The 17,201-nt window shown below is 44.6% G+C and overlaps 1 pseudogene; it reads right to left on the minus strand.

Moving 5' to 3' along the window:
* Positions 1 to 247: 247 nt before the first annotated feature.
* On the minus strand, positions 248 to 1,566 carry LOC121574530 (annotated as a pseudogene).
* Between the last annotated feature and the right edge of the window lie 15,635 nt (positions 1,567 to 17,201).

Consider the following 17,201-nt stretch of genomic DNA (forward strand, 5'->3'; position numbering starts at 1 on the left):
AGACACAGTGATGGCTGGGTTATGAAATATATACAAATATACAGTTGATTTGTATATGGTGTCTGTTTAGCCAACATTCCACTCCTTGAACTCTGTATCATTGCAAAACATATTTGAAACATGACACGGAGTACAAGTAGTGGAATGTTAGCTAAACAGACTGGTACCCGGGCTAGGTGTATGACCTTTTTTTGGGAAACGTATCGCCTTGTGCCCCCCTGGCAGGTGCTGATAATTTAGCATTGGCTCAGTTGTTCTCTTCTGGTGTTACTAGTAGAGATAGAAAAGGAAGTGAGACATCCTACTCGTGGGGCACTTCCAAATGTTTTCTGTTTCAATGGAGGTCAATGAGCTGCTATCGCATTGGTGGCTATGGGAGAGCCACCCCCTTAAGTAGACTGGAACTGACATACTGGCAGGTTATGTAGCGCGAGAAGGCTGCACGGTACGTTGAACAGAGTTTGTTGACCAGAGTGTATACCAGAGGCTGAGGAGATGTAGCCACCAACACGCTCAGCAGCCCCCCCCCCCATCACCCCCGGGTCACAGTTCACAGGATCACGCACCACCGCAAGTACATTGGTAATGACAAAGGGACAAAACATGACCATAAACAGGAAGAAGACCAAGCCCAGGACCTTGGAGGCCTTCTGCCCTGCCGACCCCTCCTCCTACCCCTCCTGTGTCACGGCTTAGTGAACGCCTGAAGAAGACCTTCTGTAAGGAGAGTGAGAACCTGAGGGAAGAAGCCCAGGGTCAGGGTGGCACTCCACTTGGGCCGGGGAACCAGCTGGTCCAGGCAGATGGTAGCGTCAGTCTGCAGGGCGTTGATGGTGAGGAAGTAGGTGACCACCATGAGGGTGAGGGGGATGAAGAAGGCCACGAAGGAGCCCACCAGGACGAAACTGTCATCTGTCAGCAGGCAGCTGCCATCTTTGAACACCTTGGTGTGGTCCCACAGGCCTAGGACGAGAGACACAGAGAAGAGAGAGAGGTTAGTTTAGTGTGAGGTTTGTGTATGTCTGTGTGCATCACTTCTTAATTAATCATCTTGGTCATAAACAGACGTTTAAACATGGAACGATTAGTCAGTGCATTGGAAACTAACATACGCCATCTCTTCTGGTGCCTATGGTGGACCAACCCATAGAGCCCAGAGTTTTCACTTTCACCCTGCATCACTGAAGCGGGACACAAATCCAGCGATGGCTTCCTCCTTGTCAGGTCTCTCGTACTGGGCACACAGGGGTTCTGTGATGGCGAGCTCACACACCTCCTCCACATACAGATCAGGGGTGACCTCACTGAAGAGGAGATCCAGCAGCCTGTCTATCTAGCCGGTAATGTTTGTGAAAAGGAAGATTGTAGATTAAGGGGTATTGAATTTTATGTCCTTTACGGTTCTGAGTTATGATGCTAAAGTATTCCATAGTGTCTTCTGTGTAGTTTACAAGAAATATGCATATAAAATAATCCCTGTTTATTTTTGGAATGTTTGTGTATCTGAATGATGATCAAACACTTGCTTACCAGTATGTAGAGTCCTGCATCAGGTCGGATACCCATGGTTCCCTGCAGGTGAGCCGCAAAAGAATCAGCTGGCGGGTGGAATGAAACATTATTTCAACCCGTGGGTCGGCTCGTAGCTCAGAACAATTACATTGCGGGTCAGAAAAATGTTCAATAAAATACACTTTTTTTTTTAACTCAGGGGCTTGTTGTGTTGCATCCAATTTGCATACCGCTGCAATAGATCCACAGATGATGCAATCTCAATTGCATTTCAGACCGCCCTCTCCCACCTGGACAACAGGGAAAATAACTACAGTAGGGGAAAAAAGTATTTAGTCAGCCACCAATTGTGCAAGTTCTCCCACTTAAAAAGATGAGAGAGGCCTGTAATTTTCATCATAGGTACACGTCAACTATGACAGACAAAATGAGGAAAAGAAATCCAGAAAATCACATTGTAGGATTTTTTATGAATTTATTTGCAAATTATGGTGGAAAATAAGTATTTGGTCAATAAGAAAAGTTTCTCAATACTTTGTTATATACCCTTTGTTGGCAATGACACAGGTCAAAAGTTTTCTGTAAGTCTTCACAAGGTTTTCACACACTGTTGCTGGTATTTTGGCCCATTCCTCCATGCAGATCTCCTCTAGAGCAGTGATGTTTTGGGGCTGTCGCTGGGCAACACGGACTTTCAACTCCCTCCAAAGATTTTCTATGGGGTTGAGATCTGGAGACTGGCTAGGCCACTCCAGGACCTTGAAATGCTTCTTACGAAGCCACTCCTTCGTTGCCCGGGCGGTGTGTTTGGGATCATTGTCATGCTGAAAGACCCAGCCACGTTTCATCTTCAATGCCCTTGCTGATGGAAGGAGGTTTTCACTCAAAATCTCACGATACATGGCCCCATTCATTCTTTCCTTAACACGGATCAGTCGTCCTGGTCCCTTTGCAGAAAAACAGCCCCAAAGCATGATGTTTCCACCCCCATGCTTCACAGTAGGTATGGTGTTCTTTGGATGCAACTCAGCATTCTTTGTCCTCCAAACACGACGAGTTGAGTTTTTACGAAAAGTTCTATTTTGGTTTCATCTGACCATATGACATTCTCCCAATCCTCTTCTGGATCATCCAAATGCACTCTAGCAAACTTCAGACGGGTCTGGACATGTACTGGCTTAAGCAGGGGGACACGCCTGGCACTGCAGGATTTGAGTCCCTGGCGGCGTAGTGTGTTACTGATGGTAGGCTTTGTTACTTTGGTCCCAGCTCTCTGCAGGTCATTCACTAGGTCCCCCCGTGTGGTTCTGGGATTTTTGCTCACCGTTCTTGTGATCATTTTGACCCCACGGGGTGAGATCTTGCGTGGAGCCCCAGATCGAGGGAGATTATCAGTGGTCTTGTATGTCTTCCATTTCCTAATAATTGCTCCCACAGTTGATTTCTTCAAACCAAGCTGCTTACCCATTGCAGATTCAGTCTTCCCAGCCTGGTGCAGGTCTACAATTTTGTTTCTGGTGTCCTTTGACAGCTCTTTGGTCTTGGCCATAGTGGAGTTTGGAGTGTGACTGTTTGAGGTTGTGGACAGGTGTATTTTATACTGATAACAAGTTCAAACAGGTGCCATTAATACAGGTAACGAGTGGAGGACAGAGGAGCCTCTTAAAGAAGAAGTTACAGGTCTTTGAGAGCCAGAAATCTTGTTTGTTTGTAGGTGACCAAATACTTATTTTCCACCATAATTTGCAAATAAATTCATAAAAAATCCTACAATGTGATTTTCTGGATTTTTTTCTTCATTTGTCTGTCATAGTTGACGTGTACCTATGATGAAAATTACAGGCCTCTCTCATCTTTTTAAGTGGGAGAACTTGCACAATTGGTGGCTGACTAAATACTTTTTTTCCCCACTGTACATGAGAATGCTATTCATACACTACAGCTCAGCATTCAACGCCATAGTGCCCTGGGACTGAACACCTCCCTCTGCAACTGGATCCTGGACTTCCTGACGGGCCGGCCCCAGGTGGTGAGGGTAGGCGAGAACACCTATGCCACGCTTACCCTCAACACGGGGCCCCCCCCCTCAGGGGTGCGTGCTTAGTCCCCTCTTGTACTCCTTGTTGACCCATGACTGCGCAGCCACACCTGACTCTAACACATCATAAAGTTTGCTGACGACACAACGGTGGTAGGCCTGATCACCAACAGCGATGAGACAGCCTACAGGGAGGAGGTCAGAGACTTGGCAGTGTTGTGGGACAACAACCTCTCCCTCAGCGTCAGTAAGACCAAGGAGCTGATTTTGGATAAAGAGGGGAGAGAACGCCCCCCAACCCACACACATAACACACATGCATACCGACACAACACACAAACACACACACACACACATACAGTGGGGAGAACAAGTATTTGATACACTGCCGATTTTGCAGGTTTTCCTACTTACAAAGCATGTAGAGGTCTGTAATTTTTATCATAGGTACACAAAAATCCAGAAAATCACATTGTATGATTTTAAAGTAATTAATTTGCATTTTATTGCATGACATAAGTATTTGATCACCTACCAACCAGTAAGAATTCCGGCTCTCACAGACCTGTTAGTTTTTCTTTAAGAAGCCCTCCTGTTCTCCACTCATTACCTGTATTAACTGCACCTGTTTGAACTCGTTACCTGTATAAAAGACACCTGTCCACACACTCAATCAAACAGATTCCAACCTCTCCACAATGGCCAAGACCAGAGAGCTGTGTAAGGACATCAGTGATAAAATTGTAGACCTGCACAAGGCTTGGATGGGCTACAGGACAATAGGCAAGCAGCTTGGTGAGAAGGCAACAACTGTTGGCGCAATTATTAGAAAATGGAAGAAGTTCAAGATGACGGTCAATCACCCTCGGTCTGGGGCTCCATGCAAGATCTCACCTCGTGGGGCATCAATGATCATGAGGAAGGTGAGGGATCAGCCCAGAACTACACGGCAGGACCTGGTCAATGACCTGAAGAGAGCTGGGACCACAGTCTCAAAGAAAACCATTAGTAACACACTACGCCGTCATGGATTAAAATCCTGCAGCGCACGCAAGGTCCCCCTGCTCAAGCCAGCGCATGTCCAGGCCCGTCTGAAGTTTGCCAATGACCATCTGGATGATGGTCATTGACAAATGGGAGAAGGTCATGTGGTCTGATGAGACAAAAATATAGCTTTTTGGTCTAAACTCCACTCGCCGTGTTTGGAGGAAGAAGAAGGATGAGTACAACCCCAAGAACACCATCCCAACCGTGAAGCATGGAGGTGGAAACATCATTCTTTCGGGATGCTTTTCTGCAAAGGGGACAGGACGACTGCACCGTATTGAGGGGAGGATGGATGGGGCCATGTATCGCAAGATCTTGGCCAACAACCTCCTTCCCTCAGAGCATTGAAGATGGGTTGTGGCTGGGTCTTCCAGCATGACAACGACCCGAAACACAAAGCCAGGGCAACTAAGGAGTGGCTCCGTAAGAAGCATCTCAAGGTCCTGGAGTGGCCTAGCCAATCTCCAGACCTGAACCCAATAGAACATCTTTGGAGGGAGCTGAAAGTCTGTATTGCCCAGCGACAGCCCCGAAACCTGAAGGATCTGGAGAAGGTCTGTATGGAGGAGTGGGCCAAAATCCCTGCTGCAGTGTGTGCAAACCTGGTCAAGACCTACAGGAAACGTATGATCTCTGTAATTGCAAACAAAGGTTTCTGTACCAAATATTAAGTTCTGCTTTTCTGATGTATCAAATACTTATGTCATGCAATAAAATGCTAATTAATTACTTAAAAATCATACAATGTGATTTTCTGGATTTTTGTTTTAGATTCCGTCTCTCACAGTTGAAGTGTACCTATGATAAAAATTACAGACCTCTACATGCTTTGTAAGTAGGAAAACCTGCAAAATCGGCAGTGTTTCAAATACTTGTTCTCCCCACTGTACATACACACACACTTTCACACTCATCATATGCTGCTGCTACTCTGTTCTTTATATTTACTCTTATTATTATCTATCCTGTTGCCTGGTCACTTTACCCTGCCTTTATGTACATCTCTATCTGAAATACCTCATATCCCTGCACATTCATATGGTACTGATACTCCCTGTATATAGTTTAATTCTTGTGTATTTTATTCCTTGTGTTATTATTTTTATTTTGTAATATTATTTTTTAACTATCCGTCGTTGGGAAGAGCTCATAAGCAAGCATTTTACGGTGAAGTCTACACCTATTGTATTCGGCAAAAGCGACAAATATGATTTGAAATAAAAATAAAGGCTACATTACAATCGTGGAAAGGAAACGTGCTGTGCGAGTGAAAAGCCCAGTTTGTAAGGACAACCATGCTGTAGATGGTTACACAGCCTGCACAAAGTGCAAGCGGGTAGGCCTATTTACTTTAGATAATTCTTATCAATTAATTATTACATTAATTCAGGCATTCGTTCATTAGACCATACGCAGGCCGTATAAAGTGTAAACCGTTGCGGCTGATAAACGTGTGAGTAGCCTACTAAATAAATGTAGCCTATTTTTGCAGCCAATATTAGATTCTGGGAATGGTTTATTTAAGTTTTAATTAGGCCTAAACTATTTGATTATCTAAATAATATTGAATGTAAAGGTATTGTTTTGTTATGTAAACTATACAGGCTTTCATTAGGTAAGAAGGCTAATTAGAAGGCTCTGTTTCTCAAAGCGATTTGAGTGACACATAACATTGTGAAAAACAATCATTCTTAACTCATGGAATGGTTTCCTTTTATCCAAATGTTGAATAGACATGCAGACAAATGAATTCATGCAGGGAAGGGGAATAGTAACAATAGCCTATTAATAATAATAATAATAATAATAATAATAATAATAATAAAGCCTACTACACTGGAGTCATAAAAACAATTAAATAAATTGATGTGACATGGCGGGTAACTGATCGGCTCTCGGAACAATTCTATGCGGGTGGGTTGGGTTGCGGAGAAAAATCTGTCCTGATGTTGAGTATTAGGTGGGGTTCGGAATTGATGTGGCTGGCGTGGGGCGGGTGCGGCTCCAAAAAACTGACCGGTGCAGGACTCTAGGTAGCTAGCTAGCTATCTGACCTGTTGCTGAATCAGAAGATGTTGCGACAACTGACAAGTAATGCACAGTACACATACAAATGAGGGCAAAGGATGAAGTATGAACAAAGCATATCATTGGACACATTAATAAGGGTTTACTGTGAACCATCAGATCCTCCTCTCCACCCTCTCCGAGTTGGGCATCTCCGGCGCTGCTCACTCTTGGATTCTGTCCTACCTGACAGGTCGCTCCTACCAGGTGGCGTGGCGAGAATCTGTCTCCGCACCACGTGCTCTCACCACTGGTGTCCCCCAGGGCTCAGTTCTAGGCCCTCTCCTATTCTCTCTATACACCAAGTCACTTGGCTCTGTCATATCCTCACATGGTCTCTCCTATCATTGCTACGCAGACGACACACAATTAATTTTCTCCTTTCCCCTTCTGATAACCAGGTGGCGAATCGCATCTCTGCATGTCTGGCAGACATATCAGTGTGGATGTCGGATCACCACCTCAAGCTGAACCTCGGCAAGACGGAGCTGCTCTTCCTCCCTGGGAAGGACTGCCACCATGGTGGAGCTGTGAGGGGAACGGCACTTCCTTACCTTCAGGCTCTGATCAGACCCTACACCCAAACGAGGGCACTACGTTCATCCACCTCTGGCCTGCTAGCTCCCCTACCTCTACAGAAGCACAGTTCCCGCTCAGCCCAGTCAAAGCTATTTGCTGCTCTGGCACCCCAATGGTGGAACAAGCTCCCCCACGACGCCAGGACAGCGGAGCCACTGACCACCTTCCGGAGCCACTTGAAACCCTACCTCTTTAAGGAATACCTAGAAGAGTATAAAGTAATCCTTCTACCCCCCTCCCGTCCCCCACCCCCCCATAAAAAAAAGAAGAAAAAAAAAGTGGTTGTCCCACTTGCTATCATAAGTTGAATGCACCAATTTGTAAGTTGCTCTGGATAAGAGCGTCTGCTAAATGATGTAAATGTAAATGTTTACAGACGCTCCCTTCTAATTTAGTGTACCCTGCGCGCACAATCCATGTGGAATTCCAGGTTTCTGGAAGCGTTTGGAACTGCCGATCTGCGGTCAAGAACGCTGAGTTCATCTCAGCCTATGCTGCCCTTCAGTCCCTTGACTTTTTGGCCTTGACGGAGACATGGATCACCCCAGAGGACACTGCTACTCCAGCTGCTCTTTCTTCATCTGACTATGTTTTCTCTCATAGTCCGAGAGCATCTGGTCGTTGCCGTGGTGGCACAGGTCTACTCATTTCTCCTAAGTGGAGATTTTCTATTTTCTCCCTCTCTCACCTGTCCATCTCCTCATTTTAATTCCATGCTGTCACTGTCACTTGTCCACTCAAGCTTAACGTTATTGTCATCTATCACCCACCAGGTGCCCTTGGAGAGTTCCTCAATGAGCTTGCCACCTTGATAAGCTCATTTCCTGACGATGGCTCACCGCTCTTCGTACTTGGCGACTTCAACCTTCCGACATCTGCCTTTGATTCATTTCTTTCCAACTCTCTCTTTCCCCTCCTTGCCTCTTTTGACCTCACCCTTTCTCAATCCCCTCCAACTCACAAGGCAGGCAATATGCGTGACCTCACCTTTACTAGAGGCTGCTCGCCTACTAATCTCACTGCAACCCCCCTCCAGGTCTCTGATCACGACTTTGTTTCTTTTTCTGTCTCCTTTTCCTCCAACCCTAACCACTCAGCCCCTACCCAGATGGCAATGCGGCGGAGGAGCTATCATCCTTTCACTCCCTCCTCTCTACCTTCTCTTCCTCTGTTCCATTGCTAAAGCCACTTTCTACCACTTGAAATGTAAAGCTTCTGCCTCTAACTTTAGGAAACTATTTTCCACTTTCTCCTCCTTAATCCTCCACCCCTCCCCCTCTCTCCTCCCTCTCTGCGGACAACTTTGTCAACCACTTTGAAAAAAAGGGTTGATGACATCTGCTACTCATTCACTCAGCCTATTGAGTCCACTGGTCTCAGTCACACATAATTATACTACGCCTTGACCTCATTCTCCGCTCTCTCTCCTGAGGACATCCTGCGACTAGTGAGGTCTGGCCGCCCGACTACCTGCCCGCTCGACCCCATCCCCTCCTCCCGTTTCCAGACCATCTCTGGAGACCTTCTCCCATTCCTCACGTCCCTCATCAACTCATCCCTGACTACTGGCTGTGTCCCCGCTGACTTCAAAATGGCCTGAGTTGCTCCCCTCCTCAAGAAACCAACACTCGTCTCATCTGACGTCAAAAACTATAGACCTGTATCCCTTCTTTCTTTTCTTTCCAAAACACTTGAGCGTGCTGTCTCTGATCAATTCTCTCGTTATGTCTCTCAGAATGATCTTCTTGACCCTAACCAGTCAGGCTTCAAGACAGGTCACTCAACCGAGACTGCTCTTCTCTGTGTCACGGAGGCTCTCCACACTGCCAAAGCTGACTCTCTCTCCTCTGTTCTCATCCTCCTAGATCTATCTGCTGCCTTTGACACCGTGAACAATCAGATCCTCCTCTCCACCCTCTCAGGGCTGGGCGTCTCAGGCTATGCACACTCTTGGATTGCATCCTACCTGGCAGGCCACTCCTACCAGGTGACGTGGAGAGGATCTGTGTCTGCACTACGTATTCTCACTACTGGTGTCCCCCAGGGCTCGGTTCTAGGCCCTCTCCTCTTCTCTCTATACACCAAATCACTCGGCTCCATCATATCCTCACATGGTCTCTCCTATCATTGCCATGAGGATGACACTCAACTACTTTTCTCCTTCCCCCCTTCTGACACCCAGGTGGCGACACGCATCTCTGCGTGCCTGGCAGATATCTCAACTTGGATGTCAGCCCACCACCTCAAGCTCAACCTCGACAAGACGGAACTGCTCTTCCTCCCGGGGAAGGCCTGTCCGCTCAAAGACCTCTCCATCACGGTTGACAACTCCACGGTGTCCCCCTCCCAGAGTGCAAAGAACCTTGGCGTGACCCTGGACAACACCCTGTCGTTCTCTGCAAACATCAAAGCAGTGACCCGCTCCTGCAGGTTCATGCTCTACAACATCCGTAGAGTACGACCCTACCTCACACAGGAAGCGGCGCAGGTCCTAATCCAGAAACTTGTCCTCTCCCGTCTGGACTACTGCAACTCGCTGTTGGCTGGACTCCCCGCTTGTGCCATCAAACCCCTGAAACTTATCCAGAATGCAGCAGCCCGCCTGGTGTTCAACCTTTCTAAGCTATCTCATGTCACCCCGCTCCTCCGCAGACTCCACTGGCTTCCAGTTGAAGCTCGCATCCACTACAAGACCATGGTGCTTACCTACGGAACAGCAAGTGGAACTGCCCCTCCCTACCTTCAGGCTATGCTCAAACCTTACACCCCAACCCAAGCACTCCAATCTGCCACCTCAGGTCTTCCCCCTGAAGCTAGGACAGCAGAGTCCCTGCCCATCTTCTGAAAACATCTGAAACCCTACCTCTTCAAACAGTATCTTAAATAATCCTCCTCCTCACCTCAACCCCCCCAAAAAAAAAATAAAGAAAGAAAAAAAAAATACACTTAACCAGCACTTGTACTTGACCCCCCCCACCCTTCTAGCTCCGACTCTACTGAGCTATGTTATTGAGGAAAAATGTACTTTCTATGCCTGTGATATGTGGTTGTCCCACCTAGCTATCTTAAGATGAATGCACTAACTGTAAGTTGCTCTGGATAAGAGCGTCTGCTAAATGACTAAAATGTCAAATGTAATAATGAATAGCTAGGCTCACATAATCCTAGCTGAGGCAAATCGAATCCGAGTGATTAAGCCTCAAGTCAGGTCATTGGATTTTAAGATACAGCTCAACGAACAGATCAATAATATAGATTTTTCAGACTTTGGTGATACTAATTACATCTGCCTTAGTTCAAATTTGAATTAAATTCGATATAAATCACAGGTTTCACTGTACAACCCCTTTAAACACGTTCCAGGCTGGAATGAAGCACAGCCGTGCAGTAATTTGAAACCTCAACCTGGTACGGCGTACATACTCACCAGGGGCATCATGCCCCCAGTCCTGAAGTTGGATAATTTTCAATTTTTCAAACACCTGAAACAGCTTTTTACTGCAATCTAGAGCCATAATCATTATGCTTAATTCGATGTCAAAAATATGTATATTATTCTGCATATCTAAGCATACCTCGAGCGGCCTGTTTCCTCCTGACTGGTGGTTCTTTTTTTAAATACACAAAGTATTTTTCTCTGCATCTTTGCTAAAATCTTGGTTAAAGATTGTGAGTCTTATTCAGTACATTTAGTTATTGCTTGCTTTTCTAAAGTCTACCAACCTTGCCAGCAGGCATGTCAGTTAAGATAGTTAGACAAGCTAACTACTCTAACTTGATTGATAGCCTGAAATGGCTTCTTTGTAGCTAGTTATGAGGTTGGGAGATTGGGAACCTATCTGGGCTAGCTAAAGCCAACTTCATAAAATTCCTAGGTGGCTATTAGTATTATAGAGAGAAAAATAAATAAAAATAATAATAATAATAATTTAAACAGGAGAAATCTGAGGGGGTATGTGCCCCTGTGCCCCCTATGGGCATGATGCCCCTCATACTCACTACAGTAGCTTGTGTGACTTTGCTCTCACAATCAACAGTATGTTACGAGACCATCATTGTCCATCAGCGTTCAGTTTATTTCAAGCTTTACTTGATGAGATCAAGATCAACAAGACTACATTCTCTGTCAAATAAGAAGGCAGTTTGTGCTTACTGTTTGTATGTTTATTTGTTTACAACACTGTTATAGACACATGTTATATATACCCATGAGGTACAGTCTATTTTTAACTGGAGGCTTATGTGTGAAGCTGAGACCAACAGCCACTGAGAGTGATAAGACATTGAGGAAGACTAGAGCTCTGAAATGTCTGAGTTTGTCAGTGAAAGGCAGCGAAAACATGAGAAAGAGAGAAAGTGACAGCTGGGACTGTTTCCTCTGTACTATTCTTTATCTGCAGCTAGTGTTTGTTGAGTAAAGGTGCTGTACGGTCATGCTGGGACAAGAGCCTTCCAATCTCAGGGTCGTTAGAGGATCTTTAGGACATTCTGTTCAACGACACACACACACAGACACACACACTCACGTTTAACTAACCTTGTCGGGACACACAAATGATTCCCATTCCAAATCCTATTTTCCCTAACCCTAAACCTAAACCTAACCCCAACCTTAAACCCCTAACTCTAATTCTAACCTTAACCCCCTAGAAACAGCCTTTTTCCATGTGGGGACTAACAAAATGTCCCCAGTTGGTCAAATTTGTGTTTGTTTACTATTCTTGTGGGGACTTTTGGTCCCCACAAGTATAGTTAAACATGTCCATACACACACACACATTTATAAGGTTGAGAAAGTCACAAATGTGTAGCAAGGATAATTGAACACTTCATTTTATTAGTTTATTCATTTGGCTCCGGAACATTATGGATCTAGTAAAGTATATTACAGCTAAGAGCCAGAGCAACAGCCTTTGATATACCTGTTTTTTATGCAGGACACTGATACTTATGCAGCCTCTCGTCATACTCATAAAGTAAGCAGCAACCACTCCCACAAACAGCTCACCATTCAAGATGCACCCACCTTTCCCATGCAATGTATTCTGGGGCTCCATGGGGAGAACACTCCATTCACATGAATGAGAGATTATGCTCTACTGTATTTGAACTGAATACATTCAAGAACAAATGAAAGAGTGAGAGAAATGTAAGACTGTATAATTCAAACTTAAAGTAGTATGTAAATGGTTATGTCATCAAGTAGTTTTGATCACAACATTTATTATGACATCACCTGATTAATACGACTATAATGTTTGTTTGGACGTACAGTGGGGGAAAAATGTATTTAGTCAGCCACCAATTGTGCAAGTTCTCCCACTTAAAAAGATGAGAGAGGCCTGTAATTTTCATCATAGGTACACGTCAACTATGACAGACAAATTGAGAATTTTTTTCTCCAGAAAATCACATTGTAGGATTTTTAATGAATTTATTTGCAAATTATGGTGGAAAATAAGTATTTGGTCACCTACAAACAAGCAAGATTTCTGGCTCTCACAGACCTGTAACTTCTTCTTTAAGAGGCTCCTCTGTCCTCCACTCGTTACCTGTATTAATGGCACCTGTTTGAACTTGTTATCAGTATAAAAGACACCTGTCCACAACCTCAAACAGTCACACTCCAAACTCCACTATGGCCAAGACCAAAGAGCTGTCAAAGGACACCAGAAACAAAATTGTAGACCTGCACCAGGCTGGGAAGACTGAATCTGCAATAAGTAAGCAGCTTGGTTTGAAGAAATCAACTGTGGGAGCAATTATTAGGAAATGGAAGACATACAAGACCACTGATAATCTCCCTCGATCTGGGCTCCACGCAAGATCTCACCCCGTGGGGTCAAAATGATCACAAGAACGGTGAGCAAAAATCCCAGAACCACACGGGGGGGACCTAGTGAATGACCTGCAGAGAGCTGGGACCAAAGTAACAAAGCCTACCATCAGTAACACACTACGCCGCCAGGGACTCAAATCCTGCAGTGCCAGACGTGTCCCCCTGCTTAAGCCAGTACATGTCCAGGCCCATCTGAAGTTTGCTAGAGTGCATTCGGATGATCCAGAAGAGGATTGGGGAGAATGTCATATGGTCAGATGAAACCAAAATATAACTTTTTGGTAAAAACTCAACTCGTCGTGTTTGGAGGACAAAGAATGCTGAGTTGCATCCAAAGAACACCATACCTACTGTGAAGCATGGGGGTGGAAACATCATGCTTTGGGGCTGTTTTTCTGCAAAGGGACCAGGACGACTGATCCGTGTAAAGGAAAGAATGAATGGGGCCATGTATCGTGAGATTTTGAGTGAAAACCTCCTTCCATCAGCAAGGGCATTGAAGATGAAACGTGGCTGGGTCTTTCAGCATGACAATGATCCCAAACACACCGCCCGGGCAACGAAGGAGTGGCTTCGTAAGAAGCATTTCAAGGTCCTGGAGTGGCCTAGCCAGTCTCCAGATCTCAACCCCATAGAAAATCTTTGGAGGGAGTTGAAAGTCCGTGTTGCCCAGCGACAGCCCCAAAACATCACTGCTCTAGAGGAGATCTGCATGGAGGAATGGGCCAAAATACCAGCAACAGTGTGTGAAAACCTTGTGAAGACTTACAGAAAACGTTTGACCTGTGTCATTGCCAACAAAGGGTATATAACAAAAGTATTGAGAAACTTTTTTTATTGACCAAATACTTATTTTCCACCATCATTTGCAAATAAATTCATTAAAAATCCTACAATGTGATTTTCTGGATTTTTTTTTCTCATTTTGTCTGTCATTGTTGACGTGTACCTATGATGAAAATTACAGGCCTCTCTCATCTTTTTAAGTGGGAGAACTTGCACAATTGGTGGCTGACTAAATACTTTTTTTCCCCACTGTATTTGTAATGGCAAAACAGAGCTGGTATTTTGTGGTTTTCACGATGTCATGCGATTGACTGACAACGTCTTGTCTAGGGGAAATGACTAAGGGGAAAAGGCTATATGCTATCCTGAATGTTTTTTTTCTTCTTACCCAATACCAATACACTCTCCTTCCTCACCATTTACAGACCTTTTTACGCTAGTCTCGCTTGCCAGAGAATGGCACTTGGTAAATACTAGCCATACCTTTGCAACACAAGGAACATACATGCATTGTAATGTTGTACATGAAAGCACCTGAGAGAAGATAGGATTTTATCTTATCGTCAAGTAAGGTACTAAGTAACTCATAAACCTAATTTGTATAGCAAGATCAACAACACCTTGGTAACAGGGCCCCTATTTGAATACTTTGTCATCATCACACATTCATAGGCTGATAATAGGCTTACATGATGACTACGATAGGCATTGTCCTGACAGGCCTACTTCCTCTGGTCTGGCTTTTCAACAGCGTTGTGATGATCGCTTGTCACAGGGTATGGGTTCTGCTTGTTCAGCTTCATGACTAATCATGCTAAAGAGAACACAAGAGAGCACACGCTGTCCTCCTGAATGCGCTCTTCCCGCTCTTCTACAGTGTCATGGTTCCTCTTACTGGATTAAAGGTTTTCCTCTTTTACCTTGCCAGATGCAGGGCTATATGACCACAACCTCATCACCTGGGCCCCAGGATGACGCGGTTTGGCTTCGGTCAGCTGACGGAGCGTGTAGCATAGTAGAGTTGTGTGTGTTATATTGTGTAATCTAGAATCATGTGCCAAGCCTTGTCATGGCAAGCCACGTCCAGTTTTAGTCGTCAGTTTCACTTCTTAAAAAAAATAATGTATTTTTGGCCTTTGTTTAACTTCCCTGAAGAAATTGCTATAATGTACAACATAAACCAATTATAAACAAATTAACATGATAGACAACATACATAGCTGTGGTATAATTGTTATTACCCGAGTAGGCCTACTCTACATTTTTTGTTTTTTTATAACCTACTGTTTTCTTTTGCACCCACCACAAATGAGTATAGTCTGAGATTATTTTGGGATTGAGAACTGAGAGCAAAGAATTACCACTACACCACCTGGTGTTGATAATATTAGATACCAGTTTCTCATGGTTTGACACACTAATATGCTATATGCCTATGAAGGAGTAATACGTCCCCCTGCTAGTGGGTCAGCAACACAACAAGTGGAGGGATTTTAACACTGGGTTTTATTCAAAACATATTTTAGGTCCACCAGTGCAAATGACACATGGCACAACAATCCCACAATATACACTACATAATGAGGCTGAGGTAGGCCTAATATTTGTCCATGAGGGGTCTCTCAGTTTAGGGATCCAAACCAATTTGTAAGTCGCTCTGGATAAGAGCGTCTGCTAAATGACGTAAATAAGATGCTGGGGTGGGGGTTGCATCCCAATCATCTAAATTGGACTCCTCTCCTCTTTCCCCTATCCTGTCTTGCTAGATCAGCACAGTAGGCCCAGGTCATTGAAAGACCCCCCCACCCCCCTTCTCTCTCCCCCTGAAGTATATTTTGTCCCAGATCTGGTTGGTCAGATGGGAGGTAAATTACTACTCTGCTTGTTCACAAGGATCAGCAGGAGAAAAGCACTCCACCATTTATCTGATCAACAAATCACCTCAACTTCTAAACTGGGCATGAGACATACATACATACACACAAACACTACCGTTCAAAAGTTTGGGGTCACTTAGAAATTTCCTTGTTTTCAAAAGAAAAGTTATTTTAATGGACAGAAAATTGCATCAAATTGATCAGAAATACAGTGTAGACATTGTTAAAATGTTGTAAATGGCTATTGTAGCTTGAAACGGCTGATTTTTAATGGAATATGTACATAGGCGTACAGAGGCCCATTATCAGCAACCATCAGTCCTGTGTTCCAATGGCACGTTGTGTTTGCTAATCCAAGTTTATCATTTAAAAAAGGCTAATTGATCATTAGAAAACCCTTTTGCAATTATGTTAGCACAGCTGTAGACTGTTGTACTGAGTGAAGAAGCAATATAAAAACTGGCCTTCTTGAGACTAGTTGATTATCTGGAGCATCAGCAATTGTGGGTTCGATTACAGGCTCAAAATGGCCAGAAACAAATAACTTTCTTCTGAAACTCGTCAGTCTATTCTTGTTCTGAGAAATGAAGTCTATTCCTTGCGAGAAATTGCCAAGAAACTGAAGATCTCGTACAACGCTGTGTACTACTCCCGTCACAGAACAGCGCAAACTGGCTCTAACCAGAATAGAAAGAGGAGTGAGAGGCCCCGGTGCACAACTGAGCAAGAGGACAAATACATTAGAGTGTCTAGTTTGAGAAACAGACGCCTCACAGTTCCTCAACTGGCAGCTTCATTAAATAGTACCCGCAAAACACCAGTCTCAACGTCAACAGTGAAGAGGCGACTCCGGGATGCTGACCTTCTAGGCAGAGTTGCAAAGAAAAAGCCATATCTCAGACTGGCCAATAAAAAGAAATGATTAAGATGTGCAAAACACAGACACTAGACAGAGGAAGATTGGAAAAAAGTGTTATGGACAGACGAATCGAAGTTTGAGGTGTTCGGATCACAAAGAAGAACATTTGTGAGACGCAGACAAAATGTAAAGATGCTGGAGGAGTGCTTGATGCCATCTGTCAAGCATGGTGGAGGCAATGTGATGGTCTGGGGGTGCTTTGGTGGTGGTAAAGTGGGAGATTTGTACAGGGTAAAAGGGATCTTGAAGTAGGAAGGCTATCACTCCATTTTGCAACGCCATGCCATACGCTGTGGACGGCGCTTGATTGGAGCCAAGTTCCTCCTACAACAGGACAATGACCCAAAGCACAGCTCCAAACTATGCAATAACTATTTAGGGAAGAAGCAGTCAGCTGGTATTCTGTCTATAATGGAGTGGCCAGCACAGTCACCGGATCTCAACCCTATTGAGCTGTTGTGGGAGCAGCTTGACTGTATGGTATGTAAGAAGTGCCCATCAAGCCAATCCAACTTGTGGGAGTTGGTTCAGGAAGCA

The sequence above is a fragment of the Coregonus clupeaformis genome, chromosome 9 (genome assembly GCF_020615455.1).
Source record: "Coregonus clupeaformis isolate EN_2021a chromosome 9, ASM2061545v1, whole genome shotgun sequence".
In the NCBI taxonomy this organism is placed as follows: domain Eukaryota; kingdom Metazoa; phylum Chordata; class Actinopteri; order Salmoniformes; family Salmonidae; genus Coregonus; species Coregonus clupeaformis.